At 54.4% G+C, this 26,619-nt stretch overlaps 1 protein-coding gene across 7 annotated transcripts in view; it reads left to right on the top strand.

Annotated features, from left to right (window-relative positions):
* Positions 1 to 10,180: 10,180 nt before the first annotated feature.
* Positions 10,181 to 26,619, top strand: part of LOC124233073 (membrane progestin receptor gamma) — an 87,676-nt gene continuing 71,237 nt past the window's right edge. The window contains exon 1 of one of the 7 annotated variants that reach the window (XM_046650150.1): positions 10,181 to 10,548. The gene's annotated coding sequence lies outside the window, so the exon portion shown is untranslated. Of the gene's footprint in view, positions 10,549 to 11,279; positions 11,423 to 21,008; positions 21,284 to 26,619 lie in introns of those variants that run through there. The other 6 variants (XM_046650152.1, XM_046650156.1, XM_046650153.1 and 3 more) reach the window with 6 other exon arrangements.

Below are 26,619 nucleotides of genomic sequence, written 5' to 3'. Positions count from 1 at the left end.
CCTCCTCGTCTGTGGATCCTCCTGCTGCCCCTTTCCTATGATGGCGTCCTCTCACTCCTTTTCCTTCCTGATGTTCATTCTGTCCCTGTGGGACTTCATTCACTTCTGACAACGGCACGGGCACCCAGGACACCCACATCACTTTGTCTGGCCTAAATCCTTGCTCATCACTGTCCATTCAGCAGCGGATGTTGACTGCATATCTATTGCCCTGCGCTGCTCTAGCGGCACCAGCAAAGGTGCTGTCTTCATGGACCTCACATCCTAACAGAGGAGTCAGGCCATAAACACATCAACGAAAAACTGAACAAATTAACTTCAGAAACTGCACGTCAACAAGATCCTGGGGACAGTGGAATGCATGTTAAAATTTGAGAACCACTGCTCTGCACAGATGGTTCTCAAAGTGCGGTCACCAGCCAGCAGGCTCAGCATCTCCTGGGAGCGTGTTAGAATGCAGATTCGCAGCCGAGATCCAGACCTACTGAATGGGATATTCTGCAGGTGGGGCCCAGCATCTGTGTTTACCAAGCCCTCCAGGGGATTGCATAGCCCCATAAAGGGCTCCTTGAGGTTAAGGACCACATGTCATTTATCTTGATATCTATACTGGTTTCCTATTGCAGCTCTAACAAATCACCACAAATATGGTAGCTTAACACACCACAAATTTATTATCTTACAGTTCTGGAGATCAAAGTCCAAAATTACGGTGTTGGTACAGATATGTTCCTGCTGGAGACTCTAGGGGAGAATTTGTTTCCTTGCCTTTTTCAGCTTCTAGAGGCTGCTCACATTCCTTGGCTCACGGCTGCATCGCTCTGACCTCTGCTTCCATTGTCCCACTTCCTCCTCTGACCTCTGAACCTCCTGCCTCCCTCTGATAAGAACCCTCGTGATTCCAAGGGGCCCATGGATAATCCAGGACAATCTTCCCATCTCAAGAGTCTTAGCTTAATCACATCTGCAAAATCCTTTTCGTCATGTGAAGTAACATATCCGGAGGATCTTCGATCAGGACATGGACATCTTTGTGGGGCCATTACTGAGCCTACCACGGGATCTGCCACAGAGTAGATGCTCAGCAAGGATCTGACAGCATGAACGAGTAGGTGAATGAGAAAGAAATCAGGAGCCAAATGAAGCCTCTTCCCTCCCTGCCGTGAGCCCTGGCCTACCGGTGAGCATCCGCCCTCAGCTGGTGGGACCCAGCAATGGTCCTCAGCACACTGGTCCTTCAGTTCATGTGGACAGGTGCAGTGTGCATTGCGCAGGTGAGGCTCCACCAGCCAGGAACAGAGTCCGGCAGGTGACACTCACCAAGCAACGGGGCAGGCAGAGCAGCAATCTGAGGGTTGGCTGTGAGGGAAATACTGGGGTGCCAGCTGTGAGTTTGGTGTCTGGGGTCACCAAGAGAACACACACACGGGTTCAAGTCCTAACTTGGTCATTTGCCAAGTGCATGAGCTTGAACAAGCCACCTAACCACTCTGAGCCTCTTCGGTTACTTCATCTGCAACGTGGGAGGCAACGCCAGCCTCACCAGGTTGTCCTGAGAACTAGAGATAAGGCATGAAGGGCCCTGGCTCTGGAGTGGCAAATGAGGGCAGGGGATGCTACTGCTGATAGAGGGGGCCACATGGGGAGCTGGAGCCAGGGCCCGGGCTGGGGGGCTAGGGCGGGTGCTGTCTGGCGAGTGGCCCTGGCCCTGAGGCCCGCTGACCCCCATCCCTGACAGTCCTGGGCGTGAACTAGGCTTTAGGTCTTACAGGGCCCTTCCTCTCTGTGCAATTTGCTGACTCCCTTTAGTCATTCATTACTGGGCAACTGAACTCAGAGAAGGGAGGAGTCAGAGGGGCCCCACTCATGCTGGCAGCCTCCCTGTAGACTCCAAGGTGGGGCAGAAAATGCTCAAGATCTCGGTGAGGAAACCCAGGCTCGGCACTTACTGGCTTCCCTGACCCTTTAAGCCTCAGTTTCCCCATCCACAAGCAGGAATGATGCAGTCTGTCCCGCCTCTGCCTTGGCCCTCGGTGGCGAGGACATGGGCAGGGAGGTGAAGGGAAACATGGGCGCCGGCTGGGAGGAGGAGGGAACAGCGTGTGAGTGACAGGCAGAGGCTCTGCCCGCAGTCTGCTGACCCGGAGGTTGAGGTGAGCCTGAGAAGGGGCTGTTTGTTGCTCAGCGATGTTATGATAAAGACATTAACGTTCTGTAATTAAGGATAGCAGCTTGGGGCTAAATTAAATATTTACACAGCCCTCGCTTGTCTTCTCCTTCTCTTTAGCGACTCCCTCCCCACGCTAAAATATTTAGCAGGGATTTCAAGAGTATTCTCAACCTGACTATGGTTCAGGAAGGTGCTTGACAGTGAGGAAGACGGTGACCACGGCTTTCAGCAGATTCCCAGCCACGGCCGCCTTCTGCTGGGCCAGGCCAGTCCACTTGGCTCCGTCAGATCTGCACATTGGAGGAAAGACATTGCACTTGGGTCTTTAAAAGGCAAACAAAATGTACCAGGCAGGCTAGGTCTGATGCAGGCCGGCCCCAAAGGGATTTTCTAGTGTATGTGTCATAAACCGCCTGAAAATAGTTGTACAACAATCAGTGAGGAGGGAGAAACTATGGCAGGGCAGAAAGCAATCTAAAGCAAATTCAGCCTCTAATTCCCGGAGTGACCCCAGGCAAGTCACTTGCCCTTTCAGGAGCTTGCTGTTCCTGGAGTAGCTAACAGATCTACGCCGTCCCTGTATTCTAATGGATGAAGCTGACTGTGAGCATTCCGTATTTCCCATAAGCGGACTAGTTCTCAAAGGCTTGGTCCTGTGAAAGCCTCAGATTGGCTGGCCAATGTGAACAGGAGTCCTACGTTGTTTCCTTCTTTCTTTTTTTTTTTTTTTGTGAGGAAGATTGTCCCTGAGCTAACATCTGTGCCCATCTTCCTTTTTTTGCTTGAGGAAGGGTGGCCCTGAGCTAATGTCTGTGCCCATCTTCCTCTGTTTTGTATGTAGGACACTGCCACAGCATGGCATGATCAGTGGTGTGTAGGTCTGTGCCCAGGATCCAAACCTGCCAACCCCAGGATGCTGAAGCTGAGTGGGCGAACTTAACCACTATGCCACCAGGCTGGCCCCAAAGAGTCCTATTTTGAATGGTAGCTGTAGGATATATATTGTGGTGAGCCTCCAAGCAGATGTGTTCCAGGAAAAGTTGTATATATATTTAATTTTTGGAAGTCAAAGTGTGCCCTCTGATTGCTAAGACAGGCAGGACAGCACAGCAATTAACAGCACAGACTTTGGACCAGTCCTGAGTTGAGGCCCAGCTGTGTGACCTTGTACAAGTCACTGCCTCACCTTTCCAATCTATGAAGTGAGGATAATGATTGACATGGGGCTTGGTGGGCATTAAAGGAGATATGGTGTCTCTGGAGTTCTGGGCAGCTGGCCTGTCCTAACCAGTGCAGAACACTGGTCTTGATTGCTTTAAATCCTCTTGTCAAAGTGAAGCCTTCTCGGCCCGCCTGCTAAATGTTCTGTGTGAATCTGGACTTTCAGGCCTTAAGCAGAATAGGTATGTCAGAGGGCTCACGGGCCGTGGGGGGCTGCCCTGCTGGGTCAGCCAGGCCCCAGGAGATCAGCAGGGCACTTCTGCCTCCCACCTCGAACGGCTCCTGAGCTGGGTGGGGACGGGGAACACAGCGAGGCTTCCTCTGGCCTTTCTTGAGAGCACAACTTCAAAAGGTTCCCACCTAGACTTTAAGAAAGCCGCAGGCCCAGCGCCAGCTCCCTCCTCCCGGGGGTCAGCACCCTGCCCCAGCCCTATTTCTAAAAGTGTCCTTGCCCATCCAAGCTGCCGCTGAGGAGGCTCACCTCCCACCTCAGGGAGAAGACCTACAAACAGAGGGAGGGGTGGGGCCCTTGCCCTTGGCCGAGACCCACCGGAGTTCGGAGCTCCGCCCTGCCTTTTGTAGCTGTGGCCTGTCAGCACCTTTCCTACCTTTCCTACCTTCCCGGAGTGTCCCCGTCTGACCTCACAGATAACCTTCTTATTGAATAAATGGGCAGAGCAGGTGAGACTCAGAGGCCGAGTTACCTGTAAGCTCCGCCTTCTTCTGTTGCCCGACCAGTGGGCCCACTGAGCCGAGACAGCTGAGGGGAGGGGTGGGTGGAGACAGGCTCATGTAAGGGCCTCACCCTGCCTGTAAAGTAGATCTGCCACCCTGGCCTGAATGGCACTGTTTGTCTAAAACTTTAGCTTCTTTCAAGTGCAAATACTCCCCAGAGGCAGCCCACATTAGGACCTGTGCCCACTCACGCCTGAGCCTGGAGAGAGGTATTCAAGGGCCGTCCCTTGAACGCAAGACTAATAATAATTACTATCATTATATACTCAGGCAAATATTCATTGTGCAAACAATGTTACAACAACACCAGAAATCAGAAAAAGAATCACCCACAATCCCAACCCCAATAAACGGGCATTTGGGTTTTCTCTTTTTTTCCCATTTCCTGGCCAGTCCTTGTATATGCACATATACAGCTTCTCCACAGCTGGACTCCTGCCGGATGCAATTTTGCACTCAACACCATATCATCAGCGTTTTCCCGTGTTGCAACAGCCTTCACAATCAGCTTTTAAAATGAGTGTGTTGTTGCTTACCAGCGCGCTGGAGCTGGACATTAGGTTGCTTTAAGTGCCCTGCTGTTAGACGGCATGCTGGAACTTTGTTCAAAGAGCTTTTTCATTTTTTGAGGATTATTCCCTTAGGATACATTCTCAGGTGTGGGATTGCTGGGTTAAAGGTGATGAATATTTTTGTGGCTCGTGAAAGACAGCCGAGTTCAGGTTTTGCGTAGAACTTGCAGACAGCTGGTACCTGGAGGGAGAAATCTGGGGAAGGAGTCTCTGGGGTCACTGGGGGAGGCAGTGTTTTTCGGGGGGTAATCCTTGAAGGCCCTTAGCTCTGGAGGGGAGGCAGCAGCCTCAGAGCGAGGACAGCTGCCAGAGGCTGTCCAGAGGGGCTCCCTCCTTTCCACCCCTCCCTGAGTGCTTGACGGGGCTCCAGCATCTGCAGCATCCACACCCAATGCCGGACTCAGGGGCCTGCGAGAAGGAGAAACCCAGAAAAGCGACGAGCCGCGTGCAATGGCCGGCCCAGAATTCAAGCAGTAGGTGCATTGCAATTGCAGCGGGGGAAAATCCACCAGCACGGCTGTGCACTGGCGTGGGCAGGGCAGGCTCTGCACACATTACTCGTATACATATTTGCAGTGTGCTGGCCCACCCCAGCACACCGTGGGGCGGGAGGATGAGGCTCTAAGAGCCCCAAGACCCGGGCGGCCGAGGCGGTTGGCCTGCCTCAGGGTCTCCAAGCTGGCTGCACATCAGAATCACCGGGGAGCTTTCAAAAAGAGCTGGTTCCCACCTTCAGAGATTCAGATCGAATTAGTGGCTGATGCTGACATCTAGCCAGGAGTGAGAACCACTGGACCGGTGTTATATTTTCTTGTTAGGGCATTTTTGGATGCAGGAACAGAGACCCTCTGAGGCCAGTAGGCGAAAACAAGGTAATGATGGTGCCTGCAGGGGAAGGGTGGGCTAACCCACCTTCATAATCTCTATGAGCACCCTTACCTAAGCCATCCTGCATAAACTGCCCACTCAAATACAACAGTGGATCTATCTGCTACCGTAGCTTCAAGAGCAGTCCCCTAGCTCTCCCCTTGCAAGCAGGGGGCTGCCCATGCCCCTTGTATAGGGGATTGTGGACCTTAGGCTGCTGTAAAGATATTGCCTGGGCCTGGGAAGCTGGCATCCAAGACAGAGGCAGCCCTGGACACCACAAGTCGGCCGGCCCCTTTTGTGGCATCCTTGCTTCTCTCTGAGCATCTTTACTCCTTAGGTCAAATGATCCTGAAAGCCCTTTTGGATTCTCTGGTTCTCGATGGATACTGGCCCTGAGGGGCCTGTCTGGGACAGGGCAGATCTGGGGCTTCCTTCAGATACCTGAGATGACAGGCCCTCATGGTCCCTCCCTGGGAGGCAGGGACTCAAGCCCTAAGCATGGCCCTTTAGCCTGACCCTGGCCAAGGTGAGTCCCAGACAAGGTGGGTCACTCTCCTGCCCCCTCAGTATCTTCCCTCTCCACGCACACTCTCCAAGGGCCAGCCTTTCACACTCTGCCTCCTCAATCCTGCTCTGAGGACAGGATCCATGTCTGGGGCGGGACTGTGACCCATGCCCCAGGGGGCTCTGCCTGGGAGTCTGTGCTCTCCACAGGGAATGCAAAGCTTTGTGACTCCCTGGCAAGGGCTGTCAGCACCTGGGCAGCAGGCGAGGGGCTGGGAGCATGGGGGCGGGGGTGGGGGGGCGGTCTGGTGAGCAGGGACAAGAGCTGCTGTCTCTGAGCCCATTCTCTGAAAGAGGCTTTTCTGTAGGTGCCCCATGTTGGGAAGATGTTAGGGGAAGGGGGTGCAAAGGGTGCTATTGAAACCACCATGGCCAGACTGTGAGGTGGTGGGAGAGGAAGTCAAAGGGAGTGAGTCCCCAGCTCAGTGCCGCCAGCAAGGTCCCCATATAGCTTTAGTCTCCTTTCTCCTCCATAACACAACCAGATGGAAGAAGATGCTGTGGGAGGCTCTCTCCAGGCAGCTGAGATGAGGTGAGAAGTTAAGGGAAGAAGGAAAGGAGGTCCCCTCCTTGAGGGACCACCAGGTGCCACCAGGAGGAGGAAAGATGCTGCAGAGGGTTAAATAGCGTCCCTCCTCAAAAGATAAGTCCATATCCTAACCTCCGGTCCATGTGACAGTGACCTTTCTTCAAATAAGGGTCTGTGCAGATGTAACTAAAAGGATCTCGAGATGAGGTCATCCTGAATCCAATGCCCAGTGTCCTTACACAAATAGGAGAGAACACGGAGGAGAGGGCCATGTGAAGACAGAGGCAGAAACTGGAGCCATGCTGCCACAAGCCAAGGAACGCCTGGAGCCGCCAGAAGCTGGAAGAGACAAGGAAGGACTCTCCCATGGACTGTTCAGAGGGAGTGTGGCCCTGCCGGCGCCTGGATTTGGGACTTCTGGCCTCCAGGGCTGTGAGAGAGCAGCCACGTTTGTGGTAAGCTGTTCTGGCCGCCCGGGGAGACTCACACCAGCATTGACCTCTCATCTGCACACGGCAGCTGAAAGGAAGGCTCTTCCAGAAGCCCCGTCAACTGTGCACGCTCCCTTAGCGGCCATTTCCTCGGCTGTAAAGTGAGGCTAATACTCCCAGCCCCGAGGGGACGGTGGCTGGGAAGGGGCCTTGTCAGCAGGGCGGCCTCCACCGTGCAGTGAGGTTGTCATTCTGGGTCTGGTGCTGCCAGGCAGGCATGTCCTGCACCTGTCCCGGCCTCAGTTTTCTCCTCTGCAAACTGGCGTGCTAAGCTTTACCCGATGCCTCTGCCTCTGTCGCAGAGAGGATGAAAGGAGGGACGGACTTAGGATTAGGTTAGGGTTGAGTGCGAGAGGGTGGAGAGTGCAAGAGGGACCTCAATCCTGCTCTCAAGTGGGGACGACGGGCTCTTTTGCACTGTTCCTGCTGTCAGACAAAGCCTTTTGCACAGAGAGGACAGACAGGCTGGGCCCTCCCAGGAGGAGCTGGCGATCCCCCTGAGGAGGAGGCACGGGCCTGCAAACAGCATTCTGATACAGTGCACTCTGAATACCCAGGTTCTGGGAGGGGCAGAGGAAGAGCTGGGAGGCCCCAAGCCGTACAGATGGGACGGGACTGTTCTCCCAAAAAAGGGTATTTGAACGATGTTGTAAAGGTGTCTGAAAGAGAAGTGATGTGGGGACCCTCCCTTTGGTGGTCCATCCACTCAATGCCACGAAAAGACATGCAGCACCCAGCCCAGCGCGGGTCAGTTCCAAATGTTCATCGAGGCCCTTGAGAAAAGCCACACTGTCCCCCAATGTTACCTGGACTCAGTCCTCCGGAGTTCACAGAGCTCTTCCAAAGGCATTCTGCGGCCACCTAATAACCTTAAAAGGGACGAGGCTGTGGTCCCCACTCTAAGATAAAGAAAGGGTCGGAGAAGAGAAGCAACTGCTCAAGGCTATTTGAATGCAGGTTGCATCAGCTCTTCACTCATGGCTTTCCAGACATGTCACCTGATGTCTCATTGGGTATTTTGGGGCCAGGAGTGTCCCATGCCCAGGTCTCCTCAAAATCTGCCAAGGGCTACAGTTCTTAGCCCAGCTTTCCAGACCCTCCTTGGGACTCCAGCCCTCTCCCCTGGCTCATTCCCACCTCTGCACCCTGGTTCAGCTCCTTCTCCCTGGCTGGACTGCTCCTCCCAGTCACAGGTACATATCCCAGTCCTTCCCGTGTTTCAGGTTTCCTAGGGCTGCACAGGAGGACCAAACCCAGTACAAAGTCCTCAAGTCTGCTTCAAGTTCAGCTCTGCTAACTCACTGCTAACTGTGTGACCTTGGGCAAGTCACTTTCCCTCTCTGGGCCTCGGTTTCCTCGAATATGAAATAGGGGAGTTGAACGCAATACTCTAAATTCTTCTCCATGTGGCCTAAATCTAAGCGCCCCCCCCAGGTCCTCTCTCTCTGTTCCCCTGCCCTGCCCTCACTATGTGCTCACCATCCACGACAGCCTCTCCTGTCTCCACGTCTTCCTCCAGCAGGCTCCTGTTTAATCACTCAGCTGGACTTTGATTTCCCTGAAAGCAGAGGTGGCACCTGTCTGCGGCACCTGCTGACCAGGTATCTGGCCAAGACATGCCGATGGATTGATGGGTAACCCCCCTGACCACCTCCCTTTAGGTTGGAAGCCTCTTTCTCTTCCCTGTTTAGTTTCCCAAGGTGCACACAGGAGGCCTGCAGGGCACCAGAGTCTGGTGGGGCACTGAGGTCTCTGCTCACCTTGGCTGCTGGGGTGGGGGTGGAGGGCTGCAGGCCTGTGCTGTGCATACTGCAGCTTCTGCAGGGTGGGGACAAGGCCAGCGCTGGGCTCTGCAGACCTCATGCCCAATGCCTCCAAAGTCCATCACTGTCACAGGCATCAAAAGATGACGATGATGTCAGAAAGCACACAACCCTTTGCCTTCCGCTTTCAAAGGGCTTCATGTCTGATATCTCATTTAGCCCCTCAACACCTTTGGGAAGACAAAGCAGGGATTATTAATGAGGGACTTGTCTGAGGCCACCTTGAATTCAGCATAAGCTGGGACTGGGATCCACTTTCCCTAAGCCAGCCATTCTGGGTAATCTGGTTTGTACAGGATGACCGCCCACCTGTCAGTCCAACCTCATCACGTTCCCTTCAAGAACTTAGGTCTGAGAGGACAAGGTTATTTAGACTGAGGGGCACATACACACACACCTCTTTACAAGATGTGCAGCCACAGAAAAACCTAATAAGCAAGATGCCCAATAGCACGATTCAGGATCCATAAAAAGGGCCTTAGAGATCATCAACTGCAGCCCACTCACTGCAAATCTGGAAACTGAGGCCCAGAAAGGGACAGAGACTGATCCAAGGTCACAGAGCTAACTGGAGGCTAGAGCCCAGGTCTCTGGACTCCTGGTCTGGTGCTCCTTCTACTGCCTGCACACTTAGCAAACAAGGCAAGGCAGGGAGCAGGAACTCAGAGAGCCCGGGCCATGGGGACGACTCCCACTGCAGTCTGGGAGTTTTGTCCAAGGGCTGGATTTTGAGAGTTCCTCTGGGAGGGGGCGGGGTGGGGCCAGGAAGTAGCTGCAACCTGTTCTTCCAGCACCTGGGAGTAGCTCCGGAGTCTGGGTCCCCAGGCCAGGTGTTGCTTCTGTGACCTCCATGTCCCTTCAACTCTTATGCTGTGTCCGCTGAGTGGCAGAGGTCCAGGCCCGGCGCCTTCCGGACCTGGGAAGTGGAGACCTGGGAAGGGGAGAGGGGTGACAAAGCTCCCCGTGGCATGGACACGCTGGCGAGAGCCAGTAGAACCGACGACAGGGCCAAGCGCAGCCCAGAGCCTCTCCCGCGGGGGAAAGAGGACAAGCTGGGGCGGGGCTACGAGTACTCAGTTGTTTTTTCCTTCCTTGTGCCCCACCCCATGCATTCTTCTCAAGGGCCGTCTCATCTCGGTGGCACTGCCCTCAAGGACGCCTTGGGGCTCCCAGCCTTCAGCCCTGGGGTGCGGGTGGGAATGAAGGGCGGGGAAGAGGCCTGTGCGCACCCCTGACTCCACCTGGGCGCATGGCTGTGGTCGCACCTCAGACTGGCGAGTGATGGGGCGCCCGTTTGGAGGTTACGGAGTTCAGGGTCTGTGGCAGGTCGTTAGGTCGGGCCCCACGAGGGGAGGCGGCCCCCTGCCTTCGGCTCCTCCCCCGCCGCCCTGCCCCGCCCCTCGCGGGAGGGGACCGGGGGCGGGGACCGCGGGGAAGGCGCGGACCGGCCGGGCCAGGTGCAGCGCCCGCGTGTCTGGGGGCCGCTGCGGCTCCGAGGAGTGTTCGGGCCCCAGCCCGCTTGTGCCACGTCCCTGCGCCCTCTGGACTGGACGCCTAGGACCCTCGGAGCCAGGTAACCGAGGGCGGGACTCCCGGCCAGTGCCGCCCGCGGGTCCCCCGCCGCGCGCGTCCTCCCAGCCTCCGGGTCCATGCGCACCCCGCCTCCGCGGCCGCCCCGCATTCCCCGGGAGCCCGTCGGCCAATGCAGGGGCGGGTCCTGGAAAGTTTGCGCCCGGCCGGCAGCGCCCGGGGCGGCCGGGAGCGCAGCCCCTTCCCCCGCTCGCCCCCCGCCCAGCCTCCCGCAGCGCCCGGAGCCGGTGCGATGGTGGGGCAGCCGCCGCGGCTGCACACGGTCTCCGCTGAAATTAGTTGATTTTTGCCTTCTCGCTTTTCCTCTCTCTCACTTTTCTGAGCGTTTGCGTCCCTCCCCGCGTCCTTCAGTCCCTTGAAAAGATCCCTGGATGGGGGCTGCAGAGTTGGCGATTTCTTAAGAGATGTTTACATTTGTGCTTCCCGCCTCCTCGGGCCGGATATACGATAGGAGACTGGGCTGAGCGAGACGGGGTGCGGAAGAGGGGGCGGCCCTCTGCCCAGGGGGGCCCGTCTGGGCCCTGATGAAGTGAGTTCCCAACCACGGGGAGTCCCGGCTTCTGTCCTGTCTCCCGGCAGGCACAGCCGGGCTGGGCATCCTTGACCCGCCCCTCACCCCCCCCCTCCCCCTCCCTGACCCCATTCCCCCCAGGCCTTCCCAAGCCCAGTCAGATGAGCGCAGGAGAGAGGGTGGCCCACAGCCCGGCAGGGGCATAGATCAAGAGCTCAGTAACCCTTGCTGATTTGAGCAGAATGAGCTTCATCCAGCTTCGGCTGCACAGAGGGCTCCGTTCAGAGCGGAGATGGGAATGAAAGATGTTCCTTCCCGCGCAGAACCAGAGAGAACAGATGGAGAGGTCAGTGGATCAGAGAAGAGCTAACATCACTAACATGGACACATCTCTGATTTCATTTTACACCACAGTAACCAGTGGGGTAGTAGGTCTTATTCTACTGGCAGGTGAGACAAAAGGAGGCCCAAAGAGTTTAAGTAATTTGCTGGGGAAACGTGGTGGACCTGAACCTCAGACCACCATTTTCTAGAGCCAGGTGGTTGGTTCTCCATTTTTGCTGGGCCCCTGACTCAGCAGGGCTTCATTTCTTTTTCCCCCTTCCCTCGAGGTTCTTCCGCTGAAAGGGGTAGGCCAGGAGAGGGCATCTCCAAGAAGAAATAAAATCGGTCAGGAAGCTCCTCCAAGAGAGCTTGGGAACTCCTCTCCTTGCTAAGCTGCGGCAGCTGCAGGACGCCGGCACCTGTTTTGGCTGCTGGAGCCATAGTGCTGGGCGCGCAGAAGGTGCTCGATGAGAATGGGATGAATTAAGCTGAAACGGCAGAGATTCTTTTCCAGCCGACGATCTTTGCCCTTGTTGAGCAGAAAGGGCACTCTGAAAAACTGGACCACATAGTTGCCCACCGTCACCCTCGAGGGTCCTTGACATCCTCATCCACTTGGGGCAACTTGGTTTTTTTTAAACCAGTGAGCACATCCCAGCTTGGCCCTGCCCTAGGCTGGAGGCTGAGGACCCTTGTCCCATCTATATCCAAGTCTTACCCATTCCTCCAGAAAATGTTTTTTTTTTCAAGATTAGCACCTGAGCTAACAACTGTTGCCAATCTTTTTTTTTTTTCTGCTTTATCTCCCCAAATCCCCCTGGTACATAGTTGTATATCTTAGTTGTGGGTCCTTCTAGTTGTGGGATGTGGGACGCCGCCTCAGTGTGGCCTAATGAGTGGTGCCATGTCTGCGCCCAGGATCTGAACGGGCAAAACCCTGGGCCACCGCAGCATAGCACACGAACTTAACCACTCGGCCATGGGGCTGGCCCCCAGAAAATCTTATTTGGAAACTTTAATCTTTACTGCCTCCTCCCTCTCTCTACCACTCCATGGGGCAACTATGGATTGCGGGAAGAGAACTTGCTTTTGTGGGCCTCAATTTCCTCATCTGTAAAATGGGGACAATAGAATCTGCATGGTTTTATGAGAGAGTGAGTTGTCCAGAGGGCTCTGTTAGCTTCAAAGCAAGCCATAAGAGGTGATTGTTATTTTCTCATGTGTATGTGGAAGAATCTTTTTCCATCGCCATTGTGGTTTGCCAGATTAAGAGTTGGAGTTGATGTTAGGGGAGGGACTCCAGACGTTGGGCCTTGAAGGATGTGTAGGAGTTTACCAGCTTGTTGGAAAAATTGGGGAGGAAGGGGACAGGGCAGGTGGAGGGAACAATAACAATGCTTTGCCTGAAGAAATGACTCTGCAATGGTGACTCCTCCTGTGTCTGAGGCCACTGTAGGTTCCCCCCAGCCTTGCCTCTCAACCACTCCCTGTGGGCTTCCTTCCCCTGAATAGGGTGAAGCCTTGACCTGGGCCATAGCTCATGCATTCCTGTCCTCTGGCCTTCTCTTTATCGCCACTATCACTGCAAGTCTGGTGGCTTTCAGGAACAGTGGATGGAAAAGTACGTCTGTTGTGACCTGATGTGAGTCAGTCCTTCGTAAATAATGGGGTTGCACGTCAGCTCTGATGCCTGGACCTGCGCCCTGGTGTTTTGCCCATGGTTGGAGACATGGTGTTGGCTCCTGGGGGAAAAGGACAAAGGTGACTCTAGATGTTATTTTGAAATTTTGCAGGATGGCAGTGAGGAGCCGACAGGTGTGGGAGATGTGATCATTTTTGGCATCGAGGAAAAAAGACAGTGTCCCCCAAAGCAGCAGTCCGAGGTGTAATTCCTGCCCATGCCCTGCCCCGTAAGGCAGGGGTTATCTTAGAGAGTTGTCCTCACTTCTGGCTTGGACAGCAGGCCAGGAACACCCCCAGTGTCCTCTGTGGGGACTTGAGTGGTAAATTTTGCCTAAACCTCAAACGGGCCTTTTGCCTGGACAAACCATAGCGGCCTTAGACATCTTCCTCTTTGATTCTTTGGGAGCCCCGCAGCCAGGCTAACCCTGCTGGGGTTCACTGGGGGCCTGCCAGAGGCTCAGAGCCCGGCCATCATGGGCTTCTAGACCCCGTAGTCCCAAATTCAGCCACTCTGCCAGCTTGCTACCAGTCTTTGTGTTGGCCACTGCAATCTTGGGAGCTGAAGGCTCGTGTGGCTGGTGGGAGCCTGGATTCTAATTCTGACACATCTAACTCAGCGTGACTGTGGCCCTGTCACTTCTTGTGCCTCAGTTTGCTCATCTATACAGGAGACACTTGGCTTAGGTCAGGGGTTACTGACATTTTGGACCAGATAATTCTGGTTTGTTGGGGCTGTCCTGTGCATTGTAGGATGTTCTGCAGCATCCCTGATCTCTACCCACCAGATGCCATAGTACAACCTCCTGCTTCCTTCTTGACAACCAAAAATGTCTCCAGACATTGCCAAATGTCCCCCGGCGGCAAAATTTTCTCTGGTTGAGAACCACTGGGTTAGATGATCTCAGAAGACCTTCCCGAGGGTGACCTCAGGACCAGGGGACCATTTCTCCTTCCAGCCCCTGCTCTGTAAAAGTGGACCATGTGTGAACGAGGAGTCTGCAGGTGGGGGCTCCAAGGGCTTACAGGGTGGATGGGAGCTATGAGAAAAGGGAAGGCTCTGGGCCACGGGGCCTCTTGCTGAGAGCCAAGGCCAAGTACTCTTTGCCTTCCAGATCTCAGGTCACTAGGACGGTGGGGGCCGGGCGGGCAGGCTGTGGTCAGCCATGCACTAAGGTCAGCAGCCTTCCAGCCAGTGACTAATCATCTGTATGTGCCCTAAGACCGGGGCTTCTCCACGGTCCCCTCTCACGCTGCCCTGGGAGGGGACACAGGAAGTGAATCAGCCTGCCCACTGCCCAGAGGAGGGAGAGGCGGGGTGTGCTGGTGTTAGATACAAGGGCCTGCCCCCATCCGGCGCAGTTTTATTTTGTTTATTCCTCCCAAGTTAGCTGTTTATTAACTTTGTCCGTGGAAGCCCCTTCTGACCTTGTTGCTTAATGGAAGGGCGAAGATTTATCTTCTCCAGGGATGGGAGGGGGTTGTTGATGAATCTTGGAAGTAAATCACTGTTCTGGGGACAACAGGTTGCGAGATTTTGGGTAGTATTAACCCAAAATGGTTGGTTTGGTTATTCATTCTTATAGTCCTTATTGAAGGACTAGAGGTTGCTCTAGATTGCGGGCTAGATGCCGGGGACAGAGCGGCGAGTTAGACACCGTCCCTGCCTGCAGAAACCTTCCGTCTGGGAGGACGGAGAGCTCAGTCTGTAACTGAGTGCGCTGGAGCCTGTGCGAGCATGCACAGAGGACGGTCTGCTCAGCTGCGCGAGGGGAGCTCTGTAGCGACTTGGGGATGGGCGCACAGGGGCATGCATGGGTTTGGGGACGTGGGGGTTGTGTATAGAGGGTTTCAGCAAGAAGAGGTGGGTTTGGGTTTGTTTTTTGCCTTTTTTTAGTGTGGTAAAATATACATAACACAAAATTTACCATTTTAATCACTTTAAAGCGTACAGTTCAGTGTCGTTACGTACATTTACATGGTTGTGCAACCATCGTCACCATCCAACCCTGGAACGCTCTTCACTCCAGAAAACTGAAATTCTGTACCCCCTAAACACTAACTCCCCATTCCTTTCTCCCCCCAGCCCCTGGTAGCCGCCATTCGTCTTTCTGTCTCTGTGAATTTGCATGTTCTAGGTACTTCATATAGACTCATGCGTGTGAACTTTTGTGTCTGGTTTCTTTCACTTGGCATCATGTTTTAAGATTCATCTGTGTTATAGTGTGCATCAGAATTTCCGTCCTTTTTAAGGCTGAATAATATCCCATTGCATGGATGTACCACATTTTGTTTATCCTTTCATCTGTGGATGGACACCTGGGTCGCTTCCACCTTTGGGACATTGTCAATAGTGCTGCTATGAACATAGGTGGACAGATATCTGTTGGAGGCCCTTCTTTCAATTTTTTGGGGGGTATATTCCCAGAAGTGGAATAACTGGATCATATGGAAATTCTGTGTTTAATTTTTTTGAGGAACGGCCATGCTATTGAAGAAGTGTTTGAACTAGATTTTAAGGATGACCATGAGATCTCCAGGCGTCTAAGCAGAGGAAGGAGAAGAGAGGGAGAAGAAGGGGGGAGGGGAGGGGGGGAAGGGGAAGAGAGAGCCTAAACGGTGTTTGTACTTGGGATTGAAGCAGGGTGTGGCTGGAGATGAGGCCCTGGAGCGGGAGATGGGGAGGCTCTGGGACCAGGCTGGGAACGCTCAGGCCCCTCACCTTGGGCAGTGCGAAGCCTTGAGGGGTTTGTAATCAGGAAGTGATACAGGCCAGCTGTCATCTTAGAAGGACATAGCTGTGAGTGATGTCACAGGTGCACTAGAGGGAAAGAGGCTTAAGGCAAGAACCAAGGGGGAGAAAACTGGGTAACACTGAAGCCATGTCGTTGCGGGCGTGGAGGGAGCAGTCTGAAAGGTGGACATGCTGCACAAGGGTGCCCAGGTTTCTGGGTCGGCGGCTGGGTGAGGGGTGGTGCCGCTGCCTGGGCAAGCTTGCAGGAGGAGCAGCTGATTTGGCAAGACAATGAGGGGATAAGCTTGGGCCCCGCTGGCTTGAAGGGGCCCATGACACCAGCTGGGTGAAGATGAGGGTTTGAGGGCCTGCAAAGCTGTGCAGGGCTGGGTGCTTTGGGACAGGGAGAGAAGCTGGTGGAGGGCAAGAGAAGGGATTGCCGTCAGATGGCACAGAGGACCCAGTGGAGTTGGAGGCCAGGACATGGGGTCACCTCTGTTCAGTATGGGCCAGTCCCTGCCCTGAGCATTTCATGTCAGTCCACACATGTTCACTGCCAAGCTCAAGGCTCTGTTCTTGAGGCCGAGCACTGGGGGTGGAGGTGTAGAGAGAAACATGAGCCACTGACCTGGATTCATTTGTTCGTCTCATAAAGCTTAGAAAATGGAGCTTGGCCAATACCTTTGCACAGTTAAAGATTTAATCACAATCATGCCAGGTGGTAACAGGAGAAATGGAGCGTGTTATGAAAGTGTGTAGTGGGGACGTGGTTCCGTCTAGGGCAGGGTTCCTCACTTCGGCACTCTTGACACTTTGGACCAGATAATTCCTTGTCGTGGGGGCTGTCCTGTGCATTGTAGGATGTTTAGCAGCATCCCTGGCCTCTACCCACTAGATGACTAGCCACACACACACTCCCATCCCAGTCGTGACAACCAAAAATGCCATCAGACATTGCCAAATGTCTCCTTTGGGGCAGAATCACCCTCAGTTGCGATCCATTGGTCCAGGGGTCAGGAAGGGCTTCTTGAGGGAATGATGTTAATCTCACTTCTAGAAGAGAGACAAGAGCTAGTCAAGATAAAGCAGGGGCAGAGAGTGGAGGAGAATATTCAGGGCACAAGTAACAGTGTGTGCAAAGGCCCTCAGGTGGGAAAGCGTGAGGGAGACCAGTGAGGAGGCTGGTGGAGCTGATGAAGAAGGCTTCCCCTGGGTGAGCAGCGGGAGCGTTGGTGGAGGTGGGGAAGAGCGGACAGACTCTAGGCATAACCAGGAGGGAACCCAGGCGAGGAAGCCTCCCGTGGATGGAGGATGAGAGTGGCTGGAAGCTGGCGAGTTACATGTTGGGCATGTTGGATTGGAAATCCTTGGGCAACAGCCAAGTGGGACCCTGAGCTCAGAAGCGAGGTCTGGCTGGACATGTGCTTTTGGGAGTTACATGCATATAGATGATGAGCGAAACCTTGGCGTGGGTGAGAGAGCCCAGGGAGAGCGTGCGGACCACGGAGAGCAGAGCAAAGAGCAGGGCCTAGCAGTGAGCTCCAGGAGCACCAGCATTTAGAGCCGAGGAGGAGTCTGCAGAGACTGGGGAGGAGTTCCCAGAGAGGGAGCAGAGACAGTGGAGCGTGTGGCCCTGGCAGCCCGTGAAAAGGAGGAGTGCGTGGCCCGCGGGGAGGTCTACAGAGCGAGCAAGCAAGAGGAGGGCTGGGAAGCAGCCGCCCGATTTGGAGCCCAGACAGTGCCGTGGGGGAGGTCAGACCGAGGCAGTGGAGGAATGGGGCAGGAGGGAAGGGAGACAGCTGGCAGATGGCTTTCCCAAAAATGCGTCAGTAAAGCTGAGGAGAGAGAGTGGAAGCCAGAAAGGGAAGTGGTTAGGGAGGGCTTTATTTGTTTATTTCATCTTCCTTCTTTGGCTCTCCCCCTTTTTTCTTAGAAAATAGATGTACATGTTCAGAATTCAAAAACAGTGAAGATTTCACTGTGAAAAGTCTTAGTGCCCCGTGTCCCTTGGCCTGCCAGTTCCCTCCCCTCCTCGGAGGCGACTTTACCAATTTCTTACATATTCTTCCAGAGATGTTTCACCCGGGAATCGGTAATTACAGACGGAGGTCATTCCCCTAAATGGCAGTGCCCGTTATGCATTCTTCTGCCCCTGATTCCTTCTTTTCCCGCTTGGCTGTCTGAGATGCTTCCAGATCAGTACCTAGAAAGCGTCTTCATTCCCATTTACGGCTATATTGTGTTCCACCATATGGGTGTCACCTCATTGATTTAACTAGTGTCCTGTTTTTCGGACATCATAATGTCCCACTGAATCCCCTTGTGCTCTAGTCATTTTGCCGTGTAGGTGGGTACGTGTGGGATAAAGTCCCAGAAGTGGAATTGATGGGTCAGAAAGTCCGTGCGTTTGTATTTTGATAGCTCTCGGCATATCGCTCTCCATAGAATTCCTGAGAATGTACACTCCTACTGGCAATGTATGCGGATGCTCGTTTTCCCACACCTTCCGATACAGTGTGTTACCAAACTTACTGATATTTGACAATCTGGAAGACAAAAATAGTTTCTCGATATAGTTTTAATTTGCATTTTTCTTGCTATGAATAAGGTTGAACACGTTTTTCTAGATGTAAGAGCCATTTGTATTTCCTTTTCTGTGAACTGTTTCTATGTTTTGCCCATTTTCTATCAGCTTGTTGGTCTTTTTCTTATTGAATTGGAGGTGATCCTTATGTATGTGGGAAACTAGTCTTTTATCTAGAGTATAAATTACAAGTGTTTTTTCCCTAGTTGATCAGGGAGTTTTTTGCTCTCGCTACTGTTTTTTAAGAATTATTAATGCTGGGGCCGGCCTTGTGGCCCATTGGTTAGGTTTGCACGCTCTGCTTTGGCGGCCCAGGGTTTCACCAGTTCCGATCCCGGGCGCGGACCTGGCACAGCCCATCAGGCCACGCTGAGGCAGTGTCCCACATGCCACAACTGGAAGGACCTACAACTAAAATATACAACTATATACTGGGGGGATTTGGGGAGAAAAAGCAGAAAAAAAAAAGAATTCTTAGTGCTGATAGGAGAGATTCGGTAGAGAGGGGTGGTCCCTGGCACAGGGAGCCCTGAGGAAGCATTGGGGTGCATTCCAGATTGGGACCAGGACCGGAAACACCTCTGCTGTATGACAGGCAGAGGCGAGGGAGGAGGGTGCTGGTGCCAGGGGGCCAGAGACAACAAGTTGACGAGTGAAGGTAGATAGTTGAGTTCGTCCAGGGATGGCGTTGTGTTACAAGGTACCAGACACTCAGAGGGCGGAGGACACTGTGTTACGGAGAGGGAGGTTGGATCAGAGAGCCCTGGAAGCTGAGCTGGGTGAGGGGAGTGAGTGGCTGGGTGTTCTGAGTTTTCGTCCATTTGGCAGCCATTAATCACCGGGCCACACTCAATGGCCAGCGTTGTTTCCATCTCCTCTGTGGTCCAGGCCCATTCTCTGAAGCACCTCCTTATCTCACGGTCACACACTGAGCCAGTGTTTCCCCTGCCCTAACCTGTCCCAGGGCAGGTAGCCAGTAACCCGGGACAGCCCCGATGCCCCAGAGCCCACTGGAACTAGTCAGACTAGCCAGTCCTGACCCGTCTCCCCTGCCCTGCCTTTTCCATGGAAACCCTAGTAAAACTCTGGCCTAGCCTTCCCCTCGCTCCTGCTTCTGCCTCCTGACCAAAACCTAGCGCTTCTCTTGTGGTCGTATGCGGTGCGCCCCTTCTCTTGGGAAATGTAAGCAATAAGTTCTTCTTTCAATGGCATTAGCCTCTCTGTGTGCCATTTGGCTACCTCCATAAGTTAAAATCTTACGGGTACAGTTGAGACAACAGAGAGCCTTGGACAAGGACAGAGTATGAAGATCAGTGAGTGGCAGGTCTCAGTGAGGCTCCAGAACTGTCAGGTGTGAGTGGCAAGCTCTCAGGGCAGACCTCCTGGGGGAGGTGGCTGCCGATAAGGAGAGGCCTCGTGGTGGGGATGGCAGGAGCGCAGACTGGGAGGTACAGAGGTGTGTGTGGGAGGTGTGTGTATGGGGTGGGGGCAGTGATCAGAACCGGGAGACGAAAAAAATACACAAGGAGGAGGTGAATCTGGTGGATTATGGGAAAGGATGGGGCCATAGGGTCAAAGATGCAGGGTGGACCCTGTGGATGCTTTTTGAAAACAATTTTTTAATTCCCAGGAATAATTTGACTTTGTGTTAACTCCCTCTGGGGCTTCAGGGTGGGGCTGTGAAGCTGCTTATGACAGTCAGCTCCCTGGTCCGCACCTTTTCCATATCGCATTAACACAGCCCACTCCCTGGATGGACTCAACTGCGTGCCTTACCTCCTCGACTAGCTGCTACCAGCCCCTGGCACCTCCCACCCTTCTGCCTGTTAGACGGAGGAGGTGTTTCCCCTCCTGTCTCAAGTGAGCCTCCACCATTTTGGCTCCATGAAGACCCTCGCCTCTCTCCCAGATCCTCCCTACCCTGGGATCAGATGCCCATACCTGTCAACTGGTTCTGACCTTCCAGTGGCATTTGAATTGAGAAAAGAATTCTTTTTTTTTTTCTGCTTTATCTCCCCAAACCCCCCCGTACACAGTTGTATATCTTAGTTGCAGGTCCTTCTAGTTGTGGGATGTGGGACCCCACCTCAGTGTGGCCTGATGAGCAGTGCCATGTCCACGCCCAGGATCCAAACCCTGGGCCCCCTCAGCGGAGGGCACGAACTTAACCACTCGGCCACGGAGCCGGCCCCAGAGAAAGGAATTCTTGAAGACCAAAAAGTCTTCCAAATTTGGCGAATTGTGTAATAATGGTGGATGGTTGGCAGTAGCATCGCTGAATAGGAGGGGGTCCTGCTCAAATCACACAGAATCTTTTCTTGGCTGCGGGGCGGGAAGGGGAGAATTTGCCCAATTGTAATAACTCTGGCCTGCATCCCAGTCCTGTGAGCTCTAAGTCAGTAAGTGCACGGGACGTTCATCAACGCACCCACACAATTGGCGATTACTCACGCTTCCCTACGATTTCTTTTATTTTTGCTTAGAGAGCTGTTTACCCTTTTGAGAGTGAAGTGTGTGGGGAAATAACCTCACACTCAGCAAGTGCTTACGTAGTTCTGATGAACTCTGCACAGGGCCAGGTGCTCTGGGTGGTCCGAGTCTGTCGGGTTTGTTTCTCCCGTCCGGGAGAGACACCGTGTACTGAGTCACCCGTATGCCATCGAGCTCCAGTGGCGAGTGCAGAGAACAGGGGGAAGCCAGCTGGGTTGTGGTTGGCAGAGAAGACTTCTTGAAAGAAGAGGAGTTCAAGCAGACAGGGGGTCTGGAACAGGTGATAAAGGAAGGGGAAGGAGGTCTGGTGAGGAGCCCCCTGGTTTCTGGCATTCCACGGGCCAGGTGTCCCTGGGGGAGGTGGAGCATCAGGCCTCCAGGGAGGCAGGAGGATGGTGAGTCTACTCTGGGGCGACAAGTGCGCCGCCAAGATGGGAAGGGACAGGAGGCAGCGCAGTCGCTGTGGGCTCTGTCAGCAGTAGGGGAGCAGCGCGCCTCGCAGCCTCCCTGCTGGGAGGGGAGTCCCGGGGGACCCGCAAGCTGGATGGGACGGGATGGACGTGGTGACCTTGCATTTCAGTGAGGACGGTGAGGCTTTGAAAACTTCCAGTGGGGGTTTGTTGCCTCCTCAAGTATCCTTCAGTTGCCCCTAGGGCAGGAAACAAGTGTTTCCCCAGATCAGGGCTCAATAATGCTTCTCCCGGCTGGGAGTCCTTCTCTTGAAAGGCAGAGGTGGGGAGCAGCCGCTGAGAAGGCGCCAAGTGGGGAGGGTGTCAGTTTTTGAAATATGAGACGTCAATAGTTTATTTCTTAGATGTTTTTGGTATGCGTCCTGTCTAGAACCTGACCAGTGGTTTAAGAAAATTTGTAAGTGAAAAAAAAGGAAATTGTGTGAAGGAGGATGAAATTGGCTTAACCACAAGTCTGCTGGGAGGATGCGGGAGGAGGGGGAGTGACCGGCTCTGTTGCCCTCCCCCCTTTTCCCTCCTCCCTCCTCGTCTGGTTTGGTTTAATCTTCACTTTCCTACCAGGGATGGTTCCTCCGAGTCCAACAGATGCCCAGTTGCAGGAATGTTCCTTCTAGGTTGTAGCTTAACAAGACTGGGGGCTTCTGGACTTACCCTAGGACCAGCTCGCTGTGTGATGCTGAGCAAACCACATAACGTCTCTGGGCCTTAGTTTCACACCTGGATTCTCTTCTAGATGCATCAGTTTTGCCTTTTAGTTGCCTTTTCTGCTCCTTCTAATGATCAAGTCTTTGCTTATCATGCTCAGGATTTCCTTAACGGCTTGAAAAGAGCAGAAGAGGAGTCTGAGGAAGTGAATTCCAGTGACCACCCTCTCACAGGCCGGGGAAGGGGAGGGACCCAGCCTCTGGCTGGGCCTCCGCCCACCATTGTCCCCAAGGCCTCAGATTTGACTTTCAAAGGGAAAGCACCTCTCCTGATAAGGTGGGCTTTGTTCCTTTAAAGAAGACTTTGTTCCGGCTCCCAGTTTTGTTTCCAGTTTTGTTTCCAGTGTCCTGCTGGCCTGAGGAGGACGGAGGCTGACCCAGGTCTCTGGGGGGTTAAATGAGTCCCTCTTGGGGTGAGCCAGAGGGTTTCACGCCCCAGGACGTGCCGAGTCATGCCTTCAGTGCTGCTCACCGAGTGCCTCCTGGTGCTGGGCAGGTGTTGCCATCTTCATTTTCTCATGCTGGGATGTGGAAACTGAGGCACAGGAAGGTCGCACAGCTCGTGCAGAGTCACGTGGGCCTCCCAGGGACAGCTCAGTCAGGCTTGAACCAGATCTTCGCACTCCTTGCCCAACGCTCTCTTCCAGCAGACTGTTTAAGATGGGTCCTGACACAGCTGGGTTCTCTGCCCCTCTACTCCACTCCTCCTGCTCTGACTTATCCCCCTGAAGGGCCAGCTGCCACCAGTTATTGTGGAAATGAATTCACCCTGCACAGGGAGATCTGCGCCTCTGCTTGAAAAGTAAGAGGAAAAAAAATTCCTCTAATAATTTCAGCTAATCTGCACGACCTCTCCTCTATCCCCAAAGTCAGCATGTTCTTCAGGCCCTTTTGTAAAAAGACCCTAAGAAATGAATCTCTAACGGTGAAATTTCCAGCCTCATGGTGTGGAGGGCGGCCCTTGACTCACACTGCAGAGGTGACCACTTTTCCATCTGCTTACACAGATGCCAGCCCAATGTAGCATTCCTGGGCCAAGAACTATAGGGACCTATCTCCAAGCGTGTTTCCACCTTTATGCTACTTCCTTTCTCACGGTGCTCTATGGGACTCCATGGGGACACATTTGGGAGAGGCATTTTAACAATGGAAAAGATTTTTTCCTTCTCACTTTTCATGTAGAAGCTCTGCTTTCCATCCCTGGGCAAAGTGAATCACTTTCCACCATAACCAGTGGCCATTGGGGCTTTGGGGGGCAGGAAGGGACGGCCAGGGCTCAGGGACAGCTGTGGCCAGGGTCCCTACCCACCCCCGTCCTGCATCCCCATCTCAGCCCCGTCCCGTGTCCCCTCCCCCCGGAACGGCAGGTCACCTGCTACACCTTCCTGAGCTCTGGCCGCGTGTTCTTGGGGCTGATCTGGAAGGACGCCTTATTCCCCTTCTTCATGGGTTTTTGAGTAATGCGTCTTCCCTCAGCCCTTTAGAAAGGCCTGTGCTTCGTAACGCTGGAATAAGGACCTCGAGTCACGTTTCGGCCACCGGGGCTCTAATCCGATGCTGCATCCAGATATTGTGAAGCGTGCTGCTGATGACAGGGCTTGGCAGGAAACACGCCTCCTGGCGAGGAGGAAGGAGGATCCCCCTCGCAGCCTGGCGCGGGCCAGGGAAGGGACGTCCTCCGCTATGGCAGCGTCGTCGAGGCAGATGCTCCTCACTGAACACCAGCTGTGCACCACACCCTTAACCCTGGGCTCTTGTTAATGCTCGAAACAGACCAAAGAGGTGGGCCCCCTGGGGATTATAAAAGTGCCCCCCCCCAGAGCCACGCCGTGAGAGCTCAGTGGAGTGTGAAATGCCCACGAGCAGACTAGGTGCTCAGTAAATGGGCTTTCAGCTCAACCCCGTCACTCCATTTTGCAGAAGGGGAGAGAGGCCCTAGAGAGACGTCGGGACTCAGGGCCAGGTCGAACCCATGGCGGAGGCCCGACTCCCATGTCGCTGACAGGAGCAGTGTGTGCTCTGGAGCCTCCCACTTGTCTGAGTTCCTCCTTCGCTGTGGGGCCATTTGCCAGTCACACCCTTTCCCATCCGGGCCCTGTGTCCTTCTCTGACCCCCAGCGTCCTCCACTCTCGGCTGAAGGTCTGGCACAAGCCAGTCACTGGTCCCGTCCACGTGACCTTCCTCCTTCTGCCAGATCACACTTCCTTGGCTCCTTGGCTGCCCCTGACCATTTGCCCCTCACTTGTGGGGCGTGTTCTTTGGGTAATAGTTATGTGAAATGGGTCACCCGCCGGTTTGATCGGTTAGCAATTCCCCCAGTCCAGGCGGTGAAGCTCAGGGTTAATGATTGCCCGGGAAAGCCGCTCAGGAATGTACATGGTGTGAGGCGGGTGGGTGGGGGAGGCCACTCTGAGCCTGGAGGGGCGCTGTGCCCAGTCTGCTCCCTGCGCCCCTCCTGGCGCTGTCCTCCCATCTGTTGCCTCTCTGAATTCTGCGCCAGCAGGCTTCCCTGCCCTGGGCCTTGGCTTTCAAGTCCCTCGCACCGGGGGCGCTGTTCCCTCCTGTTTGCCAGAGCAAGCCCTCCCCCTCTTTTGGCATCCACCTCAAGCGCTGCCTCCTCCAGGAGCCTTCCCTGACTGCTCTGACATCCTTGCTCAGGGCCCCTTCTCGGAACTCATTGGGCAGATTTTTTCTGAGCTCTCCCTGGCGTGTCGGGCACTCTGCTTTGTTCTGGGGACTCGTCCCCGAGCAGGTGGGAACCTGCCATCAGGGACGGGGATAGATGTGCTCCAGGAGCCCCCATGCCGCCTGAGGTGCAGGAGGGGTGCCAGTGGAGGCCCCATGACCCCGGGCGTAGAGGGAGGCAAGGGGCACTGGAGTTTGATGAAGTCAGGTGGAATTTTCCAGGCTGGCAGGAAGTGAGGCAGAGGGAGCAGCGTGTACAAGGCAGGATTCAGTGGTCAGATAGTGATGCAGCTGTGGCTGTGTGGGGTTAGGGCACCTGTGAAACACCCGAGTGGGTGTGTTCAGGAGGCAGGTGGCCCCTCAGGTCCCTCCCTCCCTCTCATTGATCCCTTGTAGCTCTATTATTATTTACACCTGTCTCCTCAGAGAAGCGATTCTCTTTGAGGGCAGCCATTTCTTATACCCTGCTCAACAAGGGCCCGAGTGTTGAGACATGCTCACTGAGGAGATGCAGAGTTGAATCTCAAACTCGCCTCCTTGGGTACCCATCGCCGAACTCTCCCATTCTGCCTCTCTCCCCTGCGGGCACCTCCTTTCCACCTTCTCCTGCCAGCACTGGTCCTGAGCTCCCTGTGCTTCCTCTCACCTTGGGCTCCGAGTGTCTCATGTCCCAAGTGGATCCTGGGCCGTGTGAAGGTGACTAGTCACACATGCTCGGGGCAGTTGTTCCAGAACTGGGCCATGTGTCGAATCACCATTGGAGCCTGATAACCAGGCTGATTTTCAGGCTGCCCCCTTGAGGTTCTGATTCAGAAAGCCTGAGAGGGCCTCACCTAGCCCGTTGCGTATTTTCAGGAACCCCTGGGTTAATTGCATGCACGTTGGGTGTGGGACTTACTGCTGGAGAGGTTTTCCAGACCCTTGTCTCTACCCCTAACTTCATCCGCCTTCCCAGGATCCGCACCCCAGACTCCACCTGGACATTTTCCAGGCGGGGAGCGGCCCCTCCTCTGTGGGGGACAGTGCCTCTGTCCCTTGAACTAAGGCTTGCCTCCCGGAAGCTCCCATCTGGGGTCTTGGCTCTGCCCTCAGAGGCTGCGTGACCTCTTCCAGGTTTCCAGATCTGCTTTCCCAGGGCGTGGGAAGGCGCTCAGTGCCCCCTTCACCGGTCTCCCTCCCTTCTTTGCTCCTGTGGTCTAGGCTGTCTCACAGGCTGACAGCCGTATCTCACACTTTAAGTTTCTGATCAGATTAGAAGCAAGATCGTCCTTTCCTTAGCAGTTTGACGTCTCCCCGTTAGGGTGAGGGAACTCAACAGTCAGGGCCTGCATCCACGTCCCATCAACCTGGCCGGGACTTTGCCCTTTCCCAGCCTGTGGGGTGGGGAGGGACCTGGCTCCAGCGCCCGCCCTGGGGGCCCAGGAGATGTGGAGTGGAGGCGCTCTGCTCCTCATTCTGCAGGCTCAGTGCAGACCAGCTCTGCCGGGCCCTGTGCTCACCACGGGCTGGAACCTCAGCGTCTCAACTCTGACTGTGCTCCACCTGGGCTCCAGCTTCCCTCCCTGACCTTTGGAGAGCTCACCGTAACTGAGCTGTGGTGGGCCCAGGCATCAGGAGGTTTGGAAGCTCTCTGGGCGGGTCTACGCGAGTCCAGAGTTGAGGACCCCTGGGCTGGCTGCCTGGCACCCACTGGTCCTGCTCCCACAGTGTGTGGAACTAGGTATACTGGAGTAAAATAGCCAGGGCCATCTTACTCTGTATATCACATAATACTGAGATATATATTGTATTGTCTAAAAATATATTTGAAAATTGAAATCAGCAAAACCAAATATTTAATAATTTTAAATACAAAAATGTATAATATTTTA

The sequence above is a fragment of the Equus quagga genome, unplaced genomic scaffold (assembly GCF_021613505.1).
Source record: "Equus quagga isolate Etosha38 unplaced genomic scaffold, UCLA_HA_Equagga_1.0 153_RagTag, whole genome shotgun sequence".
Lineage (NCBI taxonomy): Eukaryota > Metazoa > Chordata > Mammalia > Perissodactyla > Equidae > Equus > Equus quagga.
The sequence above is the reverse complement of the archived record's forward strand: the minus strand, read 5'-3'. Positions and strand labels throughout refer to the sequence as shown.